Source organism: Lepisosteus oculatus, chromosome 3 (genome assembly GCF_040954835.1).
Source record: "Lepisosteus oculatus isolate fLepOcu1 chromosome 3, fLepOcu1.hap2, whole genome shotgun sequence".
NCBI lineage: Eukaryota > Metazoa > Chordata > Actinopteri > Semionotiformes > Lepisosteidae > Lepisosteus > Lepisosteus oculatus.
In genome coordinates, this window is record NC_090698.1 from 2,986,344 (window position 1) to 3,009,931 (window position 23,588).

The following is a 23,588-nucleotide window of genomic DNA, read 5'->3' on the forward strand; positions in this document are numbered from 1 at the left end:
AAGTTTCACTTGCGCACGCCCGATGGGGAATCGAAGGATGTGTTTTTTTATTCATCGTGCGGTCGCCCCAGGGCGGTTGTGCAGGGTAGGCGCAGGCGGAGCGAGAAGAGTAAAGCGGACCACTGGGGCGGATAGAGGAGTTCGCACAAGCGGGCTGCAGCGACGCGCTTTCGGGTGAAGCAGCCCTGCCCAGCCCCGGTCTCCGCCTGGAGCAAAACCGCTCCTCGAAATAACCGCAACCGGCAGCAGCTCACAGTGTACAGTACATCCTTTACTCGGGCGTATCGGGGAGGTGGGGGGGCTTAAATATCGGTGGATTTAAAAAAAAGGCAAGGGAAAAACGGGACCTTAAACTGCGTTATCAGTGGATTTACCCAGTTCATTATTTATAAATGAGGTCACCGGCGACCGCGGCATATCGAGGAATGTTATTACATTTTGTCGAATCGATACTGGACTTGGAGCTTGTAGCCGGTTTGGTTCTGGTTGGGCTAAACCAGCCAGAACCTGGACTTCACAGTCAGTGCGAGCTGCTCCAGACCGCCGACGTGCAGTGAGGTAAGTAGCCTCTCGGACTTTCCTGTCAAGAAATCTCGCCAAGTGTCGCGTCCTGGTGATCCACTTCGGCCGAGTCTTGTGTGCGCGGCGCCCAGCCGAGGTTTAAACTGCGGGTTTCCCAATGACGGGGAGTGGAAGTGTTCGGATGATAGCATGAGGATACCAGGGGCTTGCCAGACGAGTGTGCTTCTCACCTGTCCAGGAACAAAGCCGCCTTCAGCGAGGCTGGAGCAGAAGGGACAATAACGTGGCACTGTGTGGCCATTGTGCTGATTGCCCGCGCTGCTTGTTGTTTGTTTCCGAGACAACTGCATTACTGAGCAACTGGTTAGATAGATCGGCGCACCGGGATGGCGGCGGGGAGGTTTCGTGGGGCATGACAAACGAATTGTTCCCGTTTTAGTACAGAGCCACAATTTATTCTCGTCCCGCTCCCTCCAGAGGCGGGTGCCTGCAAGCGAAATAGGGACGGTGACCCGTTATTTCAGTGCTGGTAATGAACTACAGCAGATGCTTGTGGCTGCGTTAGCATCAGAATTCAGAACGCTCTTCGGAACATTGCGTTACTTTAAAAGCACGCTCCGCAACCTTGGGATTCAAGTGTGCACCGTGCCAAGGAAGAACTTGTTGCGAAGATGTGACAGCCAGCAGCTCTACTGGCGCCTGCATCTGTGATGCAGGGAGCGGGGAACCCGAGATCGCCGAGGTTTCACAGTCAACGGTGTCCGTTAGCGGATAGTTCCCCTCCCAGCACTGTGCACGCGCGGGCGCCCCGTGCAGGGTGCAGTCCTGCCTCGCGCCCCACACTCCGGCGTACCGCCACTCTCGCCACGAGCACGCGGCTTCAGGGTCATGGATGGGGGGGAAAATCACGCTTTACTTCTGCAGTCCCAAAACAAACAAACAAAAAAGCTAAAGAGAGCATAACACACACAGTGCTGGTTTAAAAGCGTTCTGTCAAGATAAGAAATGCCGGCCTTCGGTCAAAACGAAGGTTTGGATCATCAATATTCCCCTGAAGCAGAATTATTTCTCCAATTTAATTCTAATTAACTTTTATTTTTGCTTTTCGCTGCAGAGACAGAAATCAATATTTCTTCGCAATCAATAAACGGTGGGGTTTACTTTGCAACTGGCACGCAGATGTTTCTAATCCGCGCACCGCGGTGATTTGATCTGATCGGCATTTTGCAGCCTGCTTTTCCCCCGCGACAGCTCACTCTGGCTCGTTCCGTCCCGGGACCCGAGCGCCCCGGGGCCTGCAAAGGCACGTTCCCGCGTTCTGATCCTTGAAGTTCCCGAGCCTCTGGGCGCGCTGGTGTGCCTCTGCTGTGGCACGCGTGCGCCGGGGCACTGCTTTATCCTTCACTGCAGGCAGGGGGCTGTGTGACACCGCGGCCTCGCGCTCTCTCACGCCCACCTGCTGGCCGAGGTGGAAGCTGCTCTCCCCGAGTATGAAGGTGCACACTCGTTTCAGTGGCCCTCAGAGCGGTTCTTATTGTTTTTCTAATCTACAGATAATCTATTGGATTACGGGGGGGGGGAGGTTGTGTGGTCAGGCAGGTAGGGCGTCTCCGGATTTAAAATCCCTCTAAACTGTCGCTCCTGGAAGATGCAATTATCTTTCTTTCGTGCCTGCTCTTGCGGATGAAGACGAAGGCAGCGCAAGGCAGTGGAGAGGAAGCTCCAGAGCTCTGGTGCTGGTGTCAAGGTCGACGCACAGGCACGGAGCGTGGCGCTCTGGGAAATCCTTCTGCGGCCTTTGGGTACTTGAGCAGCAGTGCCCGGGGCCGAGGGGTATCATGGGTAAAATCAGGTTGTTTGCACCTTATGATTGTGTCGCTGAGAAAGAAACGGTCCCAGTGGCAGGCCTCTATAAAACAGCACATGGGGACAATCTTGTGTGTAGACGTACAGCACAAGCACTCAGCTGTGCAGATGAACATGATTTGGGGCCGCTGGTGTAGTGTATGCGGGTTTTAGTGTGCGGCTTTTTTGAAGCGTGAGGTACCCGAGAGACTTTGATGTGCTTGGCATGTATCAGTTTGTAAACTGAAGGATTTTGCTCATATTAGTTCTACACCTTTGCCTGTTTCGAACACTGTTCCTGCTTCCTGAATAACTTCAAGAAACAGTTTCTACTGTAAATGCACTGAGTGAAACTGGTTAATGGCGCCATACTCACGGCTTCTGATTGTCTCAGGATATGTGGAATTCTCCCAGAGGTAATTTGTGCGTCTCATTTTAGATTTGATAATGGACTCTTGAGCTTCGCTTTAGTAGTTACCTCTGGAACTGCAGTGGGTATCTCTCTCTCTGCTTAAAGCCTCCAAGGTTCTGACTAACTCCAGCAAGGTCTCGGGTCACATGAACGGTTGATGAGCTCTGCGGTTTCTAGCAGACTCTACCTGTATTGCAGTAACCCATGCAGATCCACAGCTCAGCTGCTGTGTGTTCAGTGTGCTGCACACTCTAGAGCTGCTGCAGGTGCACTCTTGCTCCTGTCGTCCTGTCGCAACAATTGTGAATTCCAGAGGCTTCTCTCGGTTTGTGGAAGTCGCATGTAAGCAAGCTGCAGACATCTGATGGGAGTGTGGTCACCTACTCGGTGTGACTAAGACAATGACTGTTCGGGACATCGGGCACTCCTACACCGAGGCCACAGACAATCAACTGAAAAAACATTAGTCACATTCCTTGGCTCTCGTGTGGCTTTATATTCCTTGTTTTATTTTTCCCAGCTTTCAGCTGACGAAACCTGGTGTGATTAAGTAACAGGAAAATAAATTCTTTTAAGTTTTGTCCTCTGTGGATCCTGAGAGTAGCTTTCCTTACTCAGCATTATTAATGTCATGTGGAACTCTGAAATAATCAGTGCACATCAATCTGAAAAAGAATTGGTACCAATATGTACAAGTGCAGGAAATGCAGTGTCGTTTTACGACTAATTCTCTTTTCCGGAATCAGGACGGTTCAATACGCATATAGAGTATACTACTGTAGGACTTTGATTATACAGTATGTGACAAATCCCCTACTTGTGGCTGAAACAGCATGTGGACTTTGATACGAGGGAAACGGCTCTGAAACAGTGGAGAGCAAGGGCTTTCTCTCTCTCTCTCAAAAGTGAAGGGCCAGGCTGATGAGTACCAGTCATTTCAGGTTAGGCTTGCTGTGACATGCAGTAGTGTTGACGGGCAACTTTCACTGTCCTCAGACAGAAACTCCTTCAGCCTTGTGTTGTGTTGAGTGGATTAGTGTTCAGCACCTCTTGATCTCTTGACACAACTGATGGCCATATGTAGTGCTGAGCACTTTTGGCATTTTAAAATCAATTTGTTCCGTGTCTTGTGTTCCACGGGTCCTATTAATTGTTCAGTTTAATCTTTATCGTGTCCAATTTAATTTAAGAAGGAGATGGTAGAAAGGGACCAAGAATTCCTGGCTCTGCCCTGTTGAACATGTACAGTAGAGCTGAGACTTCTGCTGAGGCAGTGACATCGAGGTGGAATAAGGAGGTTTTCATTAGGAAGAAAAAGAGCAGTGTTCCAAATGAGTTCTCTTAAAATCACAGTTCCTCAGGTGTAACACGGGAAGAAAATCTGTAATAATGAAGATTGTGCTCTAATCAAATCTCCCGAACTCCCTTGGGCCTGCTGGCAGATTGCAAGTGAATAATCTAAAAATAATTTTTTTAAAGCATATTGCGAGGACTGAGGCACACCTGCTGCTTCCCTAACCAGACTTCTCCTATCTGCTGAGGTGACACTAAAACTGGTTGCTCATGAAGCTGTTCTACAGTAGGTCCGTTTATGAAATCCTTCTATCTGTGAAAGCAGCCCACGTTTCCTGACCTGGAAGATCTGGATGGTAAACGTGTAGCGCATATCGGCCAGTGAAAGGCTGTGCCACACAAGGAATGTGAGGACAGCTTGCTCAAATGTCTTCCGTCCCCTTATTCTACCTTCAGGTCTAAGACCTGGAAGAAAAAGAATTACATTTTGCACTGATCTAGTGCCATTTTCTGTTCTTTCAAGGTGTACCTATCTCTGCAGCACAGCTGGTAGTAAAGTCCATTGATACTTGATGAAAAAGCAGGGAGATCAGAGATTCAGTCTTCCACTCTGCTTGTTTCCTAGTGACACAGAAAAGCACTAGAATAATCCATCTGGTTATGCTTCTGAATAAATACACGGACAGTAATAATGTTAGGGTTGGAATACTGCAAGATGTTTACTCAGATGCATTGTATTGGTGCCTAAAAAGCTTCAATACTGGTAGTCACCTGCATTTTAATCATAATCAAATTTTCTCCTAAGTTATTTACAGTAAAAGAAGACAGAAACAGGAATGCATTGTTATTCAAAATGCCATTAATCAAGGAAGTCTCCTGTGTAAGATGTCTTCTTCCCGGAAACACAGCAGTTGGTTGGCTGGATCAAAAACGTTGAACTGGAGGCTTCCCATACGGTATGCTGGTATTTGTGAGGACCTTCCACTGACCCTCCTACTGATATCACTTGACATTCGGTACTTCATCGAAGATTAACATCTCATGGTGCAAAAAACAAACAAACAGGAACAATATGTTCAATCTACAGTATGTTGTAGATTCTAATTGAGAAAAAAAAATATTTTAAGGAGGTCCTCACACCCAGGATTACTGTTGGTGTGGGGACACTTTTTCAAATTGGGCCGTTGTATTGATAGTATAACCTGCATGAGTGCATATGTGTACACACAGACACAGACACAGAATCTGCAGAGGAAGTTGAAGACCTACAAACTAAATGTGTATAAAACCAAGAGACAAAGTTCCCTTCTGCTAGGGGAATGGTTTTTACATATCCTGTTTAGAACTTATAAATAATCAATGTTAATGGCTATGTTGACATTATTTAACTCTGCATTCTTTTACGTACACTAGACCTTACTGCGCAGCACAAACACATGCATTAAAAATGAATGGCTCTGCAGCGCAGTGTACAGAGCCACTTGAGACGGCGCCAGCCCTGTTCCCATTGTGTCAACACTGTTGGGTTACATTTCCCCTCCAGAACACGTGTTGGGAAACCAACATAAAAGTACTTTTAGGCATTTCATACTGATAGTTCTGTCTCTCTGCCAGTCTGGGATATAAAGAAATGAGCTCTGTTAGTGCTGTTTCACAGCACTAAGGAGCAGACCTATCTAAAGGGAGTTTTGATTCTGCTTTGTGTGTAGTCAAAGCCAACAGACCTGGATAGCTGCCCCTCGCTTTATTAGGGCTCGACTTGTGACACAGCTGTACCTTGACCAGTGACATCGTTCTTTCAGATAACACCTTAGACCTGTCTTGGATAATTAGTTCTGTTTCCAATGTGGCTTTGAACTGTATTTGTTCCTTTGTATCATGAACACTGGTACAGATTGCCACACTAATCTCTGTTAGCCATCTTTTTCACCGATTGGCACACTGAAGTTTGGAACTACAGTGGTTTAAAAGGATGTGGTATCCACTGACCTTTTTACATGATGCTAGAATACGTAAGTAGTGGCAAAGAATCTGTTTCATGTACTGGAAAATGCACTGTCGCTAAAATGGCTCTCTTTCAAGTGCAGCTCTGCAGCTGCCTGTTCTGTCTGAGAAACAATGGAAAATGTTAAAAAATGGAGCAACTTCTGTCTTGAGTACAGTAAGTGCACTTCAGATATTCAATGTTCCCTTGAACTGAAAGGTCAAATATCTGCACATTTGGCAACAGAATAGACTAATCCAGGTTCACTTTATATATGAATATAATAATAATAATAATAGTAATAGCTTACACGTATATAGCGCATTTCTGGACACTCCACTCAAAGCGCTTTACAGGTAATGGGGATCCTCTCCACCCCCACCAGTGTGCAGCCCATCCTGGATGATGTGACGGCAGCCATAGTGCGCCAGAACGCTCACCACACATCGGCTATCAGTGGGGAGGAGAGCAGAGTAATGAAGCCAATTCATAAATGGGGATTATTAGGAGGCCATGATTGGTAAGGGCCAATGGGAAATTTGGCCAGGATGCCAGGGTTACACCCCTACTCTTTTCGAGAAACGCCTTGGGATTTTTAATGACCACAGAGAGTCAGGACATCGGTTTTCCTCTCATCTGAAGGACGGCACCTGTTTACAGTATATTGTCCCCGTCGCTATACTGGGGCATTAGAACCCACATGGACCGCAGGGTGAGCGCCCCCTGCTGGCCCCATTAATGTGTGGTTTTTCACTTAGGAGGCAAGAGGTTATTCCAATCTCCATGCCAGCTGACTGTTGTCCTGTAGTGCTGCACTGTGAAAAATCACACTGTGGCTTTGCAAAGCAATTTATTCAGTGGGAAGCAGGCCAGCAGCGCCGTGTATCAGATCTGAACCCCGGTGCCTGGGGAACTAAAGCAGAACTGTATCTGTATCTTCTCTTTGTGATCAGTGGCTGTAAATTATCTTTTCATATTTGTTCCCATTAGGATCAGCCTGGAGGGATGGTGAACAAAACTCAGAAAAACTAAGAAAGGGCAGTGCCAAAAAAAAGCGAAACCCTTTTTCTATAATAACTTATTTTTACAGCTCGCTCAGGAAACGCAGCAAGCGTTTGACGCGGCAGAGCATGTGGCTGTTTTAATGCTTCTTAAAAAAAAATAGTCAGCTCTGTTAGTGCCTTTGAGAAGGCTGCCCTGGCAGACAAAGAGGCAACCTGGCTATGATGGAGGACTTTGCTTTTGTCCTTAGATGATTGTCGTGACCGGGCGAGGTCACTGCCTTGCAGACAGAGTGCTTTCACCTGCCATCCATTTCTCACCTGTCTGGCTCGAGAGGCGGGGAGGGGGGCGACTGGCGCTGGCAGGGAGCAGTTAAGGGGGTCTCCCTTTATTTTTGCCTGAGCCTACACAGTAATCAGGACCCCGCGGTCACGAAGGGAGAAGATTGGAAGGGAATCTGATTCATGGATTCCAAATCCTGAGGCTGCACAGACAACCACTGGAAGCTCCACAATGAAAGGGGGAGTGGAGATCAAGTGGAAAGGAAGTGCATGCTGGAAACGGGAGGCGTCTCTATACAGGGGGAGCAGAGAGCGAGCTGGAGCTAAGAACCCAGTCCTGCGGTTGGAGCCATCTCCCTGGGACCCTTCAAGAAACAGCTGGTGAAGATGCATGGATCAATATGCTGCTAAAAGGCAATACAGTAACATGGGCGGTGTGGAGTTGCCGTGGGCACATGTCAGCCCTGCAGCCAATACCATCAACATGCATCAATTACAAGAAACCACAACAGAAAATGAAATAATAATGCAATAGGAGCTACAGAAAGAAGAGCCCTTGAATTTCTAATGCTTTAAAGTCATTTTTATTGAGTGACAAGTCATGCCTCAAGCCCCAAATGCCAAGATCTGAGACACTAGTCATCATTCAGAAACCCGGGTCTTATTGACATGTGTTCAGTGGAAGTTTGCTGCTGGCTTGACATTTGGTGTCAGTTTGTATTTGGAATAAATTAGCCCAAGTCAAAGCTTCAAGTTAAGGTCAAAATGGTGCATATAAAATACCACTCCAATACAAGTATATACATATGTTAGACTAAAATAAATCTGATGTGTCACTTTGGTCATACTTTACCATTGATGTTTGTGCAGGCTTGGAGAATGTGATCACACCGCAACTTCAAGCAAAGCTCAACATAAACATCACATGCCCTTAATATACAACAATCCTAGCTCAGACCAACCCTGGCAGCCAAATCAATGCCCTCTCAATGCACTCTTTAATTTAATCCAAAAGCACTCTTCTAGTTCTAAGATGGAAAATAGTGCTGAAATACATGTGTTCATCAATTAATTACAAATAAATACAGCTGGAGTGATATTTTGGTCCTCCCTTTAATTTCTGTGTGATCTTGTAAATAGACTGCTTGGTTATCCATGTGCTTCCAGACAGTGGTAAAGGGTGTAGCATTGTGGGATAGAGAGTGAATGCAGGGGATAGCAATAATGGAGGTGGAAGTGAATAATGGATGTAAAGCTAACAGCTCTGGAATTTCTAAGGCTTTTTGATCAATTCTCACCACAGGCCCCGACACTCAACAATGATGACCCAAATGAAGTCTCCAGGCAAATTGTTCAAGTTTTGAGTGGGGGGAAAAAAAAATAGGTGCTTGAGTCCAAGTCTTGAGCTGCATGTCTACAATGTGGGTGCCAATGCTTTCAGCTGAAATTATATTTATATGGTGCACACACCATGGTAGAGCAGCATAATACAGTCTATCGGATCCAGGATCGGCACGATTCAGTAATGGCAACGATATGGTTATTGTGACCAAACATTTTATTTAGCTGAATTGCCTCTTATCGCACTGTTTTCTGGGAAAGGAGTGGCTAGCCAGTTATTTTGTCCAGCATGTTTTTTCTAATGGAAACAGGAGTTCCCAGTATACCCAGCAACAAGGCTGGTTAATGCCGATTGCAGAGTTGCCTTCAGCTCAGTGTCACACTCCCATCGGAGTCGGGGCAAAGCTGGTGGAGCTACAGTACTCTGCAATAACAGGAGCTGCCAAATCTCTCGTCTCTCCAACGTCAAGTAGTAAATGAAGTATCGGTAATCGACAGGAAACCCCCTTTCAGTCATCACAATGAGGTTTATTGGCATCTGGTTCATTGCCAGAGACTGGGCTACAATTTTACAGCTCCTGTCAGTTTTACTCACCTTTGTGGCTGGGGATTTCCAGGCTCACTCAATAACAGGTCGCGTTTGAGTCTCCCATCACAGTAAAGACCACTGGAAGTGTGATCAAGAGGGACAGGTATACATGTTGTTATAGCTTCTCAGTCAACAGTGGCAATGCTAAAGGACTGGAAGGTGATGGGGGAAGTTCCCAAATAAAAATATGAGGGTTCATTCTGAAACAGCTCCAGTATTATGAATTGCGAGGCAGGTGGGATATACCTAGGTTAGAAAGCCAACAGGAACAATTCAAAGGCAGGAAAACTAAAAACATTCTTACTGCTTACTGAGAACACAGCTCACTCACAATAGCAAAGAGCATACCTCCATCATTATATAATATATCCATCCAATTATTGATCTCCCAGAGTGAGGTATTTGTGTTTTAAAAAAACAAGCAATTCTATGACTACACGCTGCTCTTTTTTATGTGGATTCTCACATATGGTATATTCTTTCATCAGTTTCATACATTTTAGATTCAGCAACAGGTCATCACATGCTCAGTGCTAGCTGTCACTGTGATGGGGAGACTGAGACTTAGAGCAGACTGCACAGCTGCAACGATCCAGCTAAGACTGGCAGAGGGCTCCTCTATAGGGAAAATATATACATATACAGTATATATAATTGGGACAGGCACACAAAGCGGTCATCCTCACTGCTGCTCCCGTACTGTACAACCACAGAGCTGCAGGGAACAACCTCAATGACTAAAGGAAGGAAAACAAATTATACTTAATGCCAATGTCACCCGATTCAATTAATTTATCAATAGCAGAAGTTAGACCTGCAACTGGCAAAATGCTCTAAAGACATCTGCAATTATCTGCATTCATTCTATGCTCAGTGTTCCTCTACCCTGGTCCTGGAGAGCCCCATTACAGTCTTCTATACTGTAGGGAGTACTTCTACACCACTGATCAAGTCAGCAGTACTTTGTTCAGTTCAGAGAATTCTTGCCCCTTGAGAGCTTAAGGGCAGTTTTGTTCCAAGTGATTTAACAAATTACATGCTTAGTTGATCACGAACGGTTTAAAATGTTTAGAAATTGGATGACTTGATGGCTACCTATGAAACCCGCTGGCCCCCGCACGGAGACGGCCAGTTTAATTGATCCCATTACCGGATCAGCTGCACTGCCTGTACAGTATGTAGCCTAATACTTTTCTAAGGTCTTTAAAAGCTGGGGAACTGTAAAGACACTAGATTCAAGGCACATTAGCTGCAGAGCTTTTTCAGGACCAGGACATTAGTGTTGCCGTTTTCCAGATTAATAATAAATAATTAGATGGATAAATTCTAGCCAGGACTCAGCATGCCTGAAAGGCTGAAGACTTCCACTCAGCGGGACCTGAGTCTGACAGCCCTGCTGTTGGCTGCACACACTTAACACACTGAAGACAACACAGTGCTCTGCTAACACCTTGAACAAACACCAGGCTCAGTGTGAGCAGGCTTTGGAGGGACACACTTATATAGGGTGATGAGATTTCGTCCTTTTGTCCAAATGCCCTGGGGGTACTTCTCTTAGGTTTTTTCCCTATTGCATGCTCCAGGGCCAAATTAATAGTAGTACTTGCTTCATTCTGCATTAACCAGTAAATAACAGTTGAACTCCAGTCAAGCTGAAGAGCTAGCAGTGAAATTCCATCTCCAGAAGCTTGCCTTGTTGCTCCTGAGAGACCTGGCGATGCAGCAGAGCAAGCTCTAATGTCATGGGAAGCAATAGATATCTGTTTTTTACATACAAACTCTCTGCAGTATTGTGGTTATATCTGTCCAAATGCAGCTGTAGTAAAAAATGTGTGGTTATCAGCATAGCCTTAAACTCCCGAAGATGCCTGTATGATATAGTAATTGTTTCTTTGCTCCTCATCTTTTTAACTTTTATTGCTAATGTTGTATTGGTTGTGCAGAGTGGCTTTCAGAAACGATTCCGCCAATAACCAGAAACTGGTCTTGATATGATTTGTTTTTGTTGTGTACTGCAGGGATCGTCAGCTTTCACACTGGGAGGGGATGTGTCAATCAAATCTCTTGCTTTCAGGGAGACCCCAGTGTCCAACTGCCCTGCCATTCTTGGATGTTCAATGGGGTCTTAAGGACCTTAGAATCCCACTGGAGGAATGTTGTTTTCAGAAGCCCGTGCTCAATAAGGTTGTGCTCCTTGACACAGCAGTACTGTGGTGTTCAGAATGGGACACTTTGGGAAACAATGTGAAATAATTTGTTGTGGTTACAATCGCTACTCTAGATGGCAGCTTGGCCCCTGGTAAATGTCCTGCCCTCATCAGTCCTCAGATCTTGGCTAGGCTGGGCTGCTCAACTCCATTCACAGTGCATCACTTCACACGGCCTGGGTGAGCCGGCCCCCATCATCAATATCAGTAACCTAAGGGCATCTGCCAGCCGATTCCTACAGTATCTTTGTTTTTTTCTTCAGGTTGAGCTCTGGCTTAATTAAGCTAATTAACTGCTTCATTAGTATAGGATAACATGTTTTCCTTCTCTAAGACTCTTAAGTGAAGCTATAAGATGTTGCACTGCAGGTCTGTAGGACCGGTGCTGCCCTCCTAATGACCACGTCAGTCTGGGAGAAGAGATGTCTCATACTCAACCATTCTCCTGAAACACAGCAGCCTCAGATCGTTTTCAAATATAACTTCTCTTTTAATCAAGCTCACTTGCTAGTAATAATACTCAAGCAGTCCAGAAAAATGTTAATTTGTATTATCTAGTTTAAGGATCTCTTTAAATGTGGTGTTGTGGTTTGCACTGGTGCTTCATATTTCTGGGGTTCTGTGTGGAGTTTGCGTGCTCTTCCTGTGGGTTGTCTTTGGGTGCACCAATGCCTGCTGACCTTCCACAGCCATGCTGGCTAGGGAACATGGTGTCTGTAAATTGTGTGTGCACACTGTGATGGTCTGGCATCCTGTCTAAAGTGTACTACTGCCTTGCACCCTGTGCTTCTGGAATATGCTCTGGGTTGGCATGGGTTATTAGCCAGGAATAAGGGGCTTTTCTGTAATGGATGGACAGAGGATAACACCAACTGGGGTTAGATTTCCTTCTGGTGCCTGTGTTCACACAAGTGATGGCACCCCTGTGAAAGAGATTGTAGCTACCTCTTTAACCCTCGAAATAAATATAATGCAGACTTTCAGAGAGGAAATAAAAGACTGCCATCAATATGGTAAAATTCCAAGGTCTGTGTCGTGACATAGAACTTTATAAGAACATTGGGTAATAATGTAAACCTGCAAAACAAAAAGCCACCTTGAACTCTGGATTCAGCTGGACCTCAGTGCAATATCATTCATAAAACACCGAACACTAGATCTTCAGGCATGCAAATAAAATGGATCTGCAATCTGAAATAAATCAAAAATTACACATCGCAGCTCGTGTTTAATGGCAGGCCCTTATCAGATTAGTAGGATGCTGAACCGAACTTTGACAGCCCTGATTGTCATTTGACGCTCTGAATCCACATCGGTGGAACTTGGCTTCCAGCTCAGCAGCAGGCAGTCTGGCAGGGGGCGATCGGCTGAGTGCAGGCAGGCCTCTGAAGCCTTTCACCCCGGGGTAGTGTCTGCCCCGACTGAAGCACCCTCTCCCTTACCCTGAGAGCAAGAGGGGGCAAACCTACAGAGACAGCGGGCCGCTGCACGAGCCCTGTGAACTCTCTTCCTGTCACCTGGCCCTCTTCTTTGAAAAACACCTGCGGTTTTTCCCCGGGGAGTTCCTGTCACCATTCTTAGTCGAGGCTGAAGAATTAGGAAAAAAATTGCAAAGCTCTTGGGGACCGCTCACATGAATGAGACTGGCTGCCTACTGGCGCTTGGCACTGCCATCTGCCAGCACCAACCCCACCCTCAGTGAGAGACAGCACAAACCACGACACCCCAGACACAGCTTAACCCTCCAACGTTAGCAAGAACGTTTCCAGTGTCAAACACCTGCCCAGCCCTCATCCCATTCTTCACCTGAGGGTTACAGAGGGCTCCCAAAAACAGCAACTGCACAGGCCTGGGGAACGACTGTTTAACCTCCCGCAACAACCAGCACGCTGAGACTCGTCAGACCTCGAAGGTCCTGTTTCCAGACAAACAAAAAAAAAAAATAGCCCGACAGTTTCACCGCAATAATTACAAGATGATATGATTGCCGCACCATAAATCTGAAATCCCAATACGAATGTTTTCTGAAGTGATTAACTTGCACATCGCTGCTCATGTTTTATGGAAGGTGGCAGTAATTAGTGTTATTACTGTTTTTATTACATATAATGTTTGCTTATAATGAATGAAACCCTTTATGATAACTCAACATAATGTAATTTTGATTCATATTTTTCCTTTTCTTTTCATACAAGGATATTAATTTATGACATTTTGGGGGAAAAGAGAGTACCGTTCTGTGTCCTGGGAAATTATTTTAATGTGTCTTGTTAGCAAGTTGAGAAGTTATTCTCCCTAGAACTGTTAAACCCGATATGTCAAGGCTGGAGTGGTTAATTAGAATAAGAAGCTAGTGGGGTTTGTAAAACGGAACATCTTCACTTGAAGCCTGTGCTGCTTTCTTTCTAGAACCCCTAATTTGAATTGGCCTGTAGTTTCACAACCAGGCTTCTCTACACACTAGTGTGATGCCTTGTAGAGACTTCACTTTCGTACCGTGAGCCCCACAGACAACAGACACAGGGCTGGGGTTAACAGTGAAACACAAACCAGAAGACACGAGGGAAAACTGTGGAGATGTTTCAAAACTAAGAACAGGAGGTGGTCTGCTTTACACAAAGGGTAGTGGGTGTCTGGAACAAGCTGCAAACCCATGATGTGGACACCGTGGCTGCTTTTGAATAGCCGTTGCACGAGAGCCGTGAATCGCTCAGCAACCAAACACAGCAGATAGGCCTCCTCTCCTTTGCAAATTTCAACATGTCCTGGAGATTGAAGCTGCTGCTGCTTCATGCCACTCCCCTGCTCATGGCGGCCCAGGAAGACACAGGGCTTGACATCCCTCTGACTGGGAAGCCCAAGGAAAAGCTAGATTTGTCTGTGAATCCATCCGAACCTGGGTACCTGCTGCTCATCCAGCCTGTGCTGTTCGCCATTTGGCTAATGACACCACCCGATTCAAGCCAGCAGTCTGGTCTAATCTGCTGTCTGAATGAGCCACATCTGGTTGAGCCACATCAGGATCCCCCCCAGTGAAGTGTCTCACGTCACAGTGAGGCACCGCTCGCGGAAGAGCAGAGCAGCTCACCAGTGGGATCCCTGTGTCTGCACGGCAGCTCGAAAGCAGCCCAGCGACACTGCAGTGGGGATGGCATGGTGTCCCTGGGTTCAATTCCGGCCCTGGGGTGCTGTGTGTGTGGAGTTTGCATGTTCTCCCCGAGTTGCTCCGGTTTCTACTCGCACTCCAAAGACATACCGGTCGGTAGTTTAATGGGTTTCTAGGGAAATTGGACCTGGTGTGAATGTGTGTGCTTGTGTCTGTGTCTCCTGCGATGGACTGGGATCCCATCCAGGGTGTATCCTGCCTTGCAGCTGTTGCTCGCTGAGACAAGCTCCGGCTGCCTACCCTGTGCTGGATAAAGTGGCTGGAAAATGGGTGGATGTGTTGACTCTTCCGAAAAAGGCCAAAGCCTTATGGTTCTGTTAGTCATTCGGTGGATATTGAGAAGCTCTGGAACTCTGCATGCTGTATGTGAGGAGTGTTTTTTTATTGCAGTGCACATTTTTAAGGGTGTTCATTTTCTTTCTGGATGAATAATGCATGAATCTCACATCTGTCCGACTGTCAGGAGAAGATTTTTTGGTGGAAATATTTCCCGCTTTTGTTTTAGAGCCTCTGTCTACTGTGACCCCACCTCCCCCCAGCGACGGTGAGACCCTCAGCAGCAGTTTCGGTTGCAAACAAGACATATTTCAGAAAGCGTGTGCAGGCCCTTGTTCTGGGTGTCTGGCAGTATGCAAGAGTAGGCTGCAGAGAATGTCAAAGCAATTATCTCCACTTTCCAAGGTATAGCAGATCCTAAACTCAATTTGAATACTGCTTGAAAACAATGACTGAAAAGATATGTTTATGCCTTATTCTTGACGGAAATAAGACTCACAAGGCAAAACAGATTGAATTATTTCAGGGCTCTGCAGCTCCTTGTAAGTAAGCCAACAAAAGGTGCTAGCTTTATTTCCTTCTTTTTAGTAAATCAGCTGGTATTTAAGAGAGATTTCTGGGATCAGAGCGAAAGCAACTTGAAATACAAGTGGCTTTTAAACACAACCTAATGGAAGGACAATTTGCAGCTAAATTGTTCTGGGATAGATGGTATTGTCTGTCACACCTGTCACACTTATCCAGGAAGAGACGCTTTCATGACATGCAATGCATGTTCTGTCGCAGTTGGGATCCATCCCCACTGGTGCTTCTTGCTGCCTGTGTTTCTTCTTCCTGCTTGCTCCTTTGTCTTGTCTGTGAAGGGTTTAGAGTAATATGTGTGGCATTGCGCGGGGGCGTGCCCAGTGTGGAGGCAGAACCCTGGTAGTCCCAGCTGTCCCGGCTTCTAGATGATGAGCCCCAGCTGGGCAGGTCCTATAAAGGCACACTGGACACCCCCGACGGGACGAGCAGGGACACCCCCGGAAAGGGGGAGTTTTACACTGACAGTCCCAGAGGGGATAGCACCCGCGGAAGGTGCTATCATTCCACCTGTCCCATCACGTATTTTCACCGGGACAGGCACACACACACCTTTTTCACGCACTTGTTTTGCTTTTCCTTACGCGCAGTAAATAGGGTCAGTCCTGTCTGGTCACTACCAGTGGCTTTCCACCAGTGATGACAGGTCCTTGAGATCAACCAGTGCACATGACACAGGTGTCATCCAAGACTTCAGAGCTTGTCCCTGTTTTAATTCATCAGGATTCCTTCTAATTCTACCACGTATGCTAAAATGCCTTTATTGCATGCAATACACAAACCCACAAGAAATACCAGAAGCAGTTGCTGCAACACAAAACCGAAAGGCTATTTGTAATGGGACAATTGTGCACATCTATCCATTATGTATTGCCGCCGCATTTATTTTTGCTGTTATTTTCTCTGCAGATTTGTTTTCCTCATATTTATTTCTATCTGAAATGTAACAGGAAAATGGGAAGCAATTCGTTTCCGAGCGAGAGGCGCACTTGGGTGGAACGCCGTTTTCTGTGCATCTCATTGTCTGATTTATCAATGTAAAAAGAATTACGAGTGTGGTGGCGGCAGAGGGGGGAGGGGCTCAGGGGAGGGAACGTATTATTGAAAAGGGACGGCAAGCACAGAGAAGCAGTGTCACAGGCAAGGGAGCCGCAAGCCCTTCTGCTAATCAGAGCTGTCTGCTCGCCTCTCATCAAGGCACATCTCCACTGGAAAGGACAGCGTTACAGCCTGTCCAGTGAGGCAATCTCTCACTCCTCCAGCACTCTGCAATACTCTGGTGCAGCCGGGACTTCAGTCCCATCGCAGGCGGTTTGGGGCAGATAAAGCCCGTACTCTTTGGTAGTGTCTCAGGGTTTCTCTCACTCACTTATATGATGCATTCTATTCATCAAATGCAACATCTGCAGACCCTGCCTGTCTGGCTCCTTACTTTGCTGGCCAAACAGCAGTAATAATCCCTTCAGTGATCTCTGTAAATACCTGTGGCAGGAGCTGTCATGTATTCCAGGATTTGGATCATTATGGATCCATTACTGTCATTTCTTTAAGCTCAGCTTGGCATTCCTCTTGTGGTCTATCTGAGGTTTGTATGCCTTGATTAGTACACTGTGCTTGACTTGTAATATTGTCATCTTGTCTGTTTCCTGTGTTTAGTGTTGTATTTATTTGTCAAACCAGCTATTCTAGTCGTAGGGAAATGGCGAAGGCTCTGACCATCGTGTATTTGGTGTCCATGCTCATTATAGGTAATCATTTTGAAAAGCAAAAGGAAATGGGGGCTATAATGCAAGGGGTATATAATAAATTAGTACAGAATAAATTCTGTATATCAATGAAATGTTAACTCATCCAGTATTACATGCTACAGTGTCATTAGCTGTCAGGCAACATGTCAGAAAATACCTCATCACCTCAAGGACTACTTTACCGTGGGATTACTAAAGGCAGCAATACCCTTGTGGAGTCTACTGTAGGATTACTATAGGCAGTGATACCCTTGTGGATTCTACTATGAGATTGCTATAGGCAATGATACCCTTGTGGAGTCTACTATGAGATACTATAGGCAGTGATACCCTTGTGGATTCTACTATGAGATTACTATAGGAAGTGATACCCTTGTTGAGTCTACTGTAGGATTACTATAGGCAGTGATACCCTTGTGGATTCTACTGTGAGATTACTTTAGGCAGTGATACCATTGTGGATTCTACTGTAGGGTTACTATAGGCAGTGATACCCTTGTGGATTCTACTATGAGATTACTATAGGCAGTGATACCCTTGTGGAGTCTACTATGAGATTACTATAGGCAGTGATACCCTTGTGGATTCTACTATGAGATTACTATAGGAAGTGATACCCTCATTGAGTCTACTGTAGCATTACTATAGGCAGTGATGCCCCTTGTGGAGTCTACTATAAGATTACTATAGGCAGTGAAACCCTTGTGGAGTCTACTGTAGTATTACTACACGCAGTGATACCCTTGTGGAATAATATGTGTGAACACTATAACTCCCAGGAAGGAAATATCAAAAGGCTATAGAACAGAAAGCTCGGTTCTAGCTAATGAAGGTGATTCCTATCGCTTATAGGCAGACTGCAGTCTGACTTTATGTTTCACTCAGTGCTGTAAGGCTCTGAAGGGGTTTGAGCATCTGCTAGTGGTTGGGTGACAACTGGACAGACCGATGAAGACAATCTAGACTATCCCAGACAGATGTCAAAGTCCTCAGGGTAAACTGTCTGCATAATGGGTGACAAGCCAGTAGCAAGTTTGCAAATGACCTTTATGCAAGCACAGATAGATACTGTAGCTTCTTGAGAGGAAACAAATGTTTCAGAGCAACTACTCACCCATTGAGAGGCGATGTGATGGGCTGCCTGGCAACCAATGATATTGCAGTATTACAGTAAATACCATATTAGGTAACGTTTTATTTTTACACAGAACCTATTAATCTATAGCTTGCAATTTGCATAATTTACCCTTCTGTTCCCAAGACTAAATCTAAACACCCAAATATTAGGCAGGAGGCTGAGGTGTAAAACCTGAAGTCGATTCAATTGCTCATGCAGATGGAGTTTTAATTATTTCTCATCAAATGAAGGACTTCAGAAACTAAACTGATATTCTCCATTTATTGGTGCATGTGTATGAAGCAAGCAGAGTAGAAGCAGTCCACAAAAGGGATCTCAGCTATGTGCATCAATTACAGTAAAGTCAGTAATATCAGTGCTTTTTATGAGATAATAACTTAAGTAATTCATAAGTATAACACAACCTCATAAAACAACAAGCACAAAAAACATAACTAAATGAAATGTAACAAAAACATCCCAGGACCACTGTCACTGAACTGCATCTGCAGAAAGTCCTTTTCATCTCCTGGGTAGTATCTTGCATCATTTGCCCCTGACTTCTCTCTAACTGGAGTTCTGCTCTTAGCTTTTGACTGACAGCATGTCTCATTATGAGCCGTTTATGTCATTTGCACAAATGATGGTATGCATGCCGTTAAAAGCTTGACTGTACTGTTTATGATAGAGCTGTAATGGTGTTTTTTAGCCTCATCCAAGTAAATTGTTACCGCTATTTCTTTCATACATAATTGTTTCTGTTCTTGAGCAGTATAGAGTTGTGCTCGGGGCTCTGGCCTCCTAACTGGAGAGGAGAATTGTGGGTTCAAGTGTCCACTGTGAACAAGGCTGTGGTACCACTTAGTACTCTGGACCATGTAGTAATGTGTACCAGCATTTCACTAGGGTAACTGAAAGTAGGCACTGGCCTATAGTAGGTAGTCTTAGCCCTATAGGAACCTAACTGACTACAATCTCGACTGAAGAATGCACCTTTTGCACATTAAAGTGAATTTAAGTTTTCTGAACGAAGCCATACCAGTCACTCTCTTTGCATTTAATTTTCTGAGTCAGCCTGTGACTGGCCGCTCACTGTTACATACTGAGGTATAGAGTATGTGTATATCTTAGACTACCATCCAATAATACCACATTAAAAACAGGTATGCCAAGCTCTGACTATCTGGAAAAAAAACATCATCTCACCATTTTAACTCAAAGCCCTGTGCCTTGAAACCCAATCTTTTTTCTCCAAGGATAAGGATTTTCGTGCCTTCTTCCTTCTGCACTGATGTACTTCAGACTACCTCTGATCTTTCAGAGCACGATTTTGCTAATGATTTTTTGTGGAAAAAAAATATTAAAACCACGGTGATGGTCATGAAAGATGTCTAAATGCAGTCCTCTGGTGAGATTTCCTTAGAATGTTGGATCCCTTAGTTAAAAATCCATGAAGGGCAGAGTTTTTTTTTCTGAGCAGCATAATTTGTAAATTAGCTTCTCTAATTCCACCTCAGAGTGCCATGCAGAGGAGACACGTACAACTGCTGCAGGACTGGGTTCAAAGGCAAAGCGCTGCATTTAATACCAGGAACAGACTGCTGGATTCCACCATGCACAACAAGCAAGCTGCTGTCGTCAGTCTGTCACGGGCCTTATTAACAAGATAATTGCACAGTTCACACAGTGGCAGGGGCAGCAGGCTAGGGGGATGGTGGCATACTTATCAGACTTCATTAAACTGATTAACTAAATTACACGGGGGGGATGGTGCCTCTATTGTTTAAGGAAAAAAATATTTTTAAATGATGACGCGCAGGAAGGCAAGGTTAGATATGTAGGAAGAAGGAATTGCAAAAATTTGCTGTGCTTTCACATGTAATTCACATGTGTACCCCTGGACATGACAAACTGGAGTGCTGACTGACTCCATTGGGCCTCAGTACAAGTAGGCTTTGTACCTTACAACCCTGTACAGTATATCTAAAATTTGCAGGGGGTATTCAGTTCCTCTACATCATAGCAGCTGTGCTTTTCCTAAAAGTAAAAACACCAAGCACCGGAGATGACAGACTCTCCTATGACACAACATAACCCACTGAAGCTCAGCAGGTGTGAGCCTGGTCAGTACCTGGATGGGTTGCTGCTGGAAGAGGTGTTAGTAGGGCCAGCAGGGGGCGCTCACCCTGGGGTCCATGTGGGTCCTAATGCCCCAGTATAGCGACGGGGACACTAGACTGTAAACAGGCGCCGTCCTTCAGATGAGACGTAAAACCGAGGTCCTGACTGGAAGACTGCTTGTTCAAATCCCTTGGTCGGCAGAGGAATCCTACTCCATTGGGCCCCTGAGCAAGACCCTTAACCCCAACTGCTCCAGGGGGGCACCATATAAATGACTGACCCTGCGCTCTGACCCCCAGCTTCTCTCTCCCCATCTTTGTGTCTGTGTGTCTCATGGAGAGCAAGCTGGGGTCTGTGAAAAGACAAATTCCTAATGCAAGAGATTGTATACTGTATGGCCAATAAAGTGATCTTATCGTATCAGAAAAATAATGCTGAAAGGAAGAAAGAAACGAATAGAGAAATATTGAAATTCACAGTGCTGAGTGCAGTGCTGTGTGTCTACAACTTATGTCCTGTGTAACTACAGAGAGCAGACTTAGTTGCCAATTAGGAGCAGATGTGAAGTCAGTAGAAAGGAGATTGGTTTGTGTGTGGGGATTTGCCAGGGCTCATGACTGCTTAGGCTACAGTGGAAGACTTTAAATGCATAAACTAGCATGCAGTGAAAGACAGGAGCTCTTCTCCAGGCCTTGTGTGTATTTCATAATGAACTTTCCACCACTCCCAGCGTTCCTGGGGTAGGGAGTAAAAAACCTCTTCAAACAGTTTAAATGAGTATCTTAAAAAGAACGATCCTGTCGTATTCTTCCCTATAACTGGAGCAACCGACCACTTCCTGGCCTGCTACACTTTGACAAAACCCCCAATCACTGTGTTTTTATTTCCTTTCCCTTTTTCACGCATCGAAGATAGCAATTACTGAGCACCAAGCACTCAGAGCAAAGCATCAAACAGAAGGAGAGCAAGTTCTATATTTAGAACAAATCATTAGCAGTGCAGGGAAAAAAAAACAAAGCCAAAAAAACAGTTTTATATTTTAGTGCTGTAATCACTAAAAAAGCAGGTTGGAAAAGCCATACATTGTGGAGCGCCAGTGCTGTTTCATAATTAAGCTGCGATTCACCGTTGTTGTCTGGAGATCTCTCTGTTTGTTCAAAGGAGCTGGTGATTTTTAAAAGCTTGCAAAAGGAAAAAAAAATCTAACGGAAACTAGCTGATGTGGGTGTAAGAACTTTCTGAGTGAACCCCCTGAGGTCTCCATGTACTGAAATGGTAATATTTCTTCCATCCAATGAGCGCTCACGTTCCTAACTCTTGCTACACTAGAGCTCCAAGTTTCTTTCTTTCTAAGCCATGATACGATGGGATGCTCTGCGTGAAGTGAGTAGCTCCAGCACCACCGGGATCGGGCTAGATTAAAACTTATCTTCAGAAGGAAAGCCAGCACATCTTGCCGTCTTTCTGACATGAATGCACAGCTAAAAACACAGGCTGTGCTACATAGTTAGAAATGGTTTGTGAATACAGCTCCCCAGGTGATTCATAGTGAAGTTATTTAGCAAGAAAAAAAGCTCTGTGCATTCATCAGTATCTGAAGTTATTAAAGGTAAACCTTTCATTGTAAAACGCAGACCACTGTATAGATCTGTTTGGTTAGAGCACATAGACTATAATACACTGTGCAACACTTCAAAGAGTCACGTAGATGCACTCAGAGGACCAGTGGGGATACTAACACATTGCATTCATTAACTACCATGACGGTTACCTCTAATTGCAGATCAGCTTATGATGGACAAAAAAACAAAAACAGCTCAGCAGAGCTCTTAATTCCTCACCAGTAGCTGCAAATGTCTTAACTAAGGATCTGCTCTGCAGCCAAATGTGGTAGAACAGTAAATACTCTGAACATCATTTAAGACAGAGCATCTACAGCTGCCTCTGTTGGATTCACATTCTTTAGGGTGTATCTTTCCAAAATACCTTGATTCTAAATGACATAAAATAGTATATTAAGGTACTAAAATATATTTTCTTCTTGCGGTGAAATCCACATGCAGCAACACTAGTCGCAATCCGTTTGTGGATTTATCTCAGGGATCGTTTTTCTCCTTCACTAAGCAAACGGGAAGTAGACGTCCTGAATTTAGGCAGACCATTTGCTCTCTGGGTTTACAAGGTGGAGAAGTGCACCGGATCATTAGAAATTAAACCCGAATGCTGGTTTCAGACGAACCCAACAAAGCAGTCAGATGTAAAACTTGTGCACATTTTATCACTAGTGCCAGAAACACTCATGAATCTAGTTTCTCGGTCTCTTGCTCCCAGGCCATGTACAGTAAGCGACCACATGAAACAGTGGACAAGATTCTGCTAGCGGCTTGCCGTCAGTAAACATCACACTACTGAGCGCTGCCAGCATGCGTCCAGCTGAGGCCATTTTCAGCTCATTGTCACGCTGTTGTTTGCAGTTTGTTTATTGCTTTTCCTTGCTTGTGTTGACCAGGCAGCAGACTCCGTCTGTATGCACACCACATACAGTAGGTCGGTAAAGTGAGCAATTACAGTGTGAGTTCAGGGGACCAACAGAGGACCATCAGAGGCTCCTACAGCACATGACTTGGGTGCTCTATGGCTCTCTGGTACAGTATTTTACCAGCACTGTTTGTGTAAAAGCTGCCATCAAGCCTTTTCTGTTGGCAATATTTTCAACAGAAACGTATAAACTTTTATCAGCCCCTTAAAAGGAAACTTGAGGAAGAGGGAAAATAAGGAAAGAAAGTTCAAACTGAGTCAAGTGCCCTGTACAAGGTTGAAATTGACTGAGCTGGGCTTACTCTCTTTGTGGAAGATCAATTTTCATTAGTTGCCTTTTCTAGCCTGGTTCCTATAGCAATGAATGTGTAACTGTGAATATGAGAAAGTGAATTAGATTTGGAAGGAAAAAAAACTGAAAGGAAAAATTTCATTACATGAATACCAAACAAAAGTATGAACATTGTATGGGGGAAGAATACAGCACTGTGCTCCAAGGAGCTTTTGCATATCTAATACACAAACTTTTTTAGTTTTGATTTAATTACAGCCTCTTAAGGGATG

General features: G+C 45.0%; 1 protein-coding gene across 3 annotated transcripts in view; it reads left to right on the top strand.

The window, feature by feature from the left end:
* The window catches only part of LOC102695446 (leucine-rich repeat and fibronectin type III domain-containing protein 1-like protein), a 72,928-nt gene that overhangs the window by 1,501 nt on the left and 47,839 nt on the right, over nt 1-23,588 (top strand). Inside the window, exon 1 of one of the 3 annotated variants that reach the window (XR_001477832.2) lies at nt 43-558. The exons of the other annotated variants lie outside the window; for them this stretch is intronic. The gene's annotated coding sequence lies outside the window, so the exon portion shown is untranslated. Of the gene's footprint in view, nt 1-42; nt 559-23,588 lie in introns of those variants that run through there. 3 annotated transcript variants of the gene reach the window in all.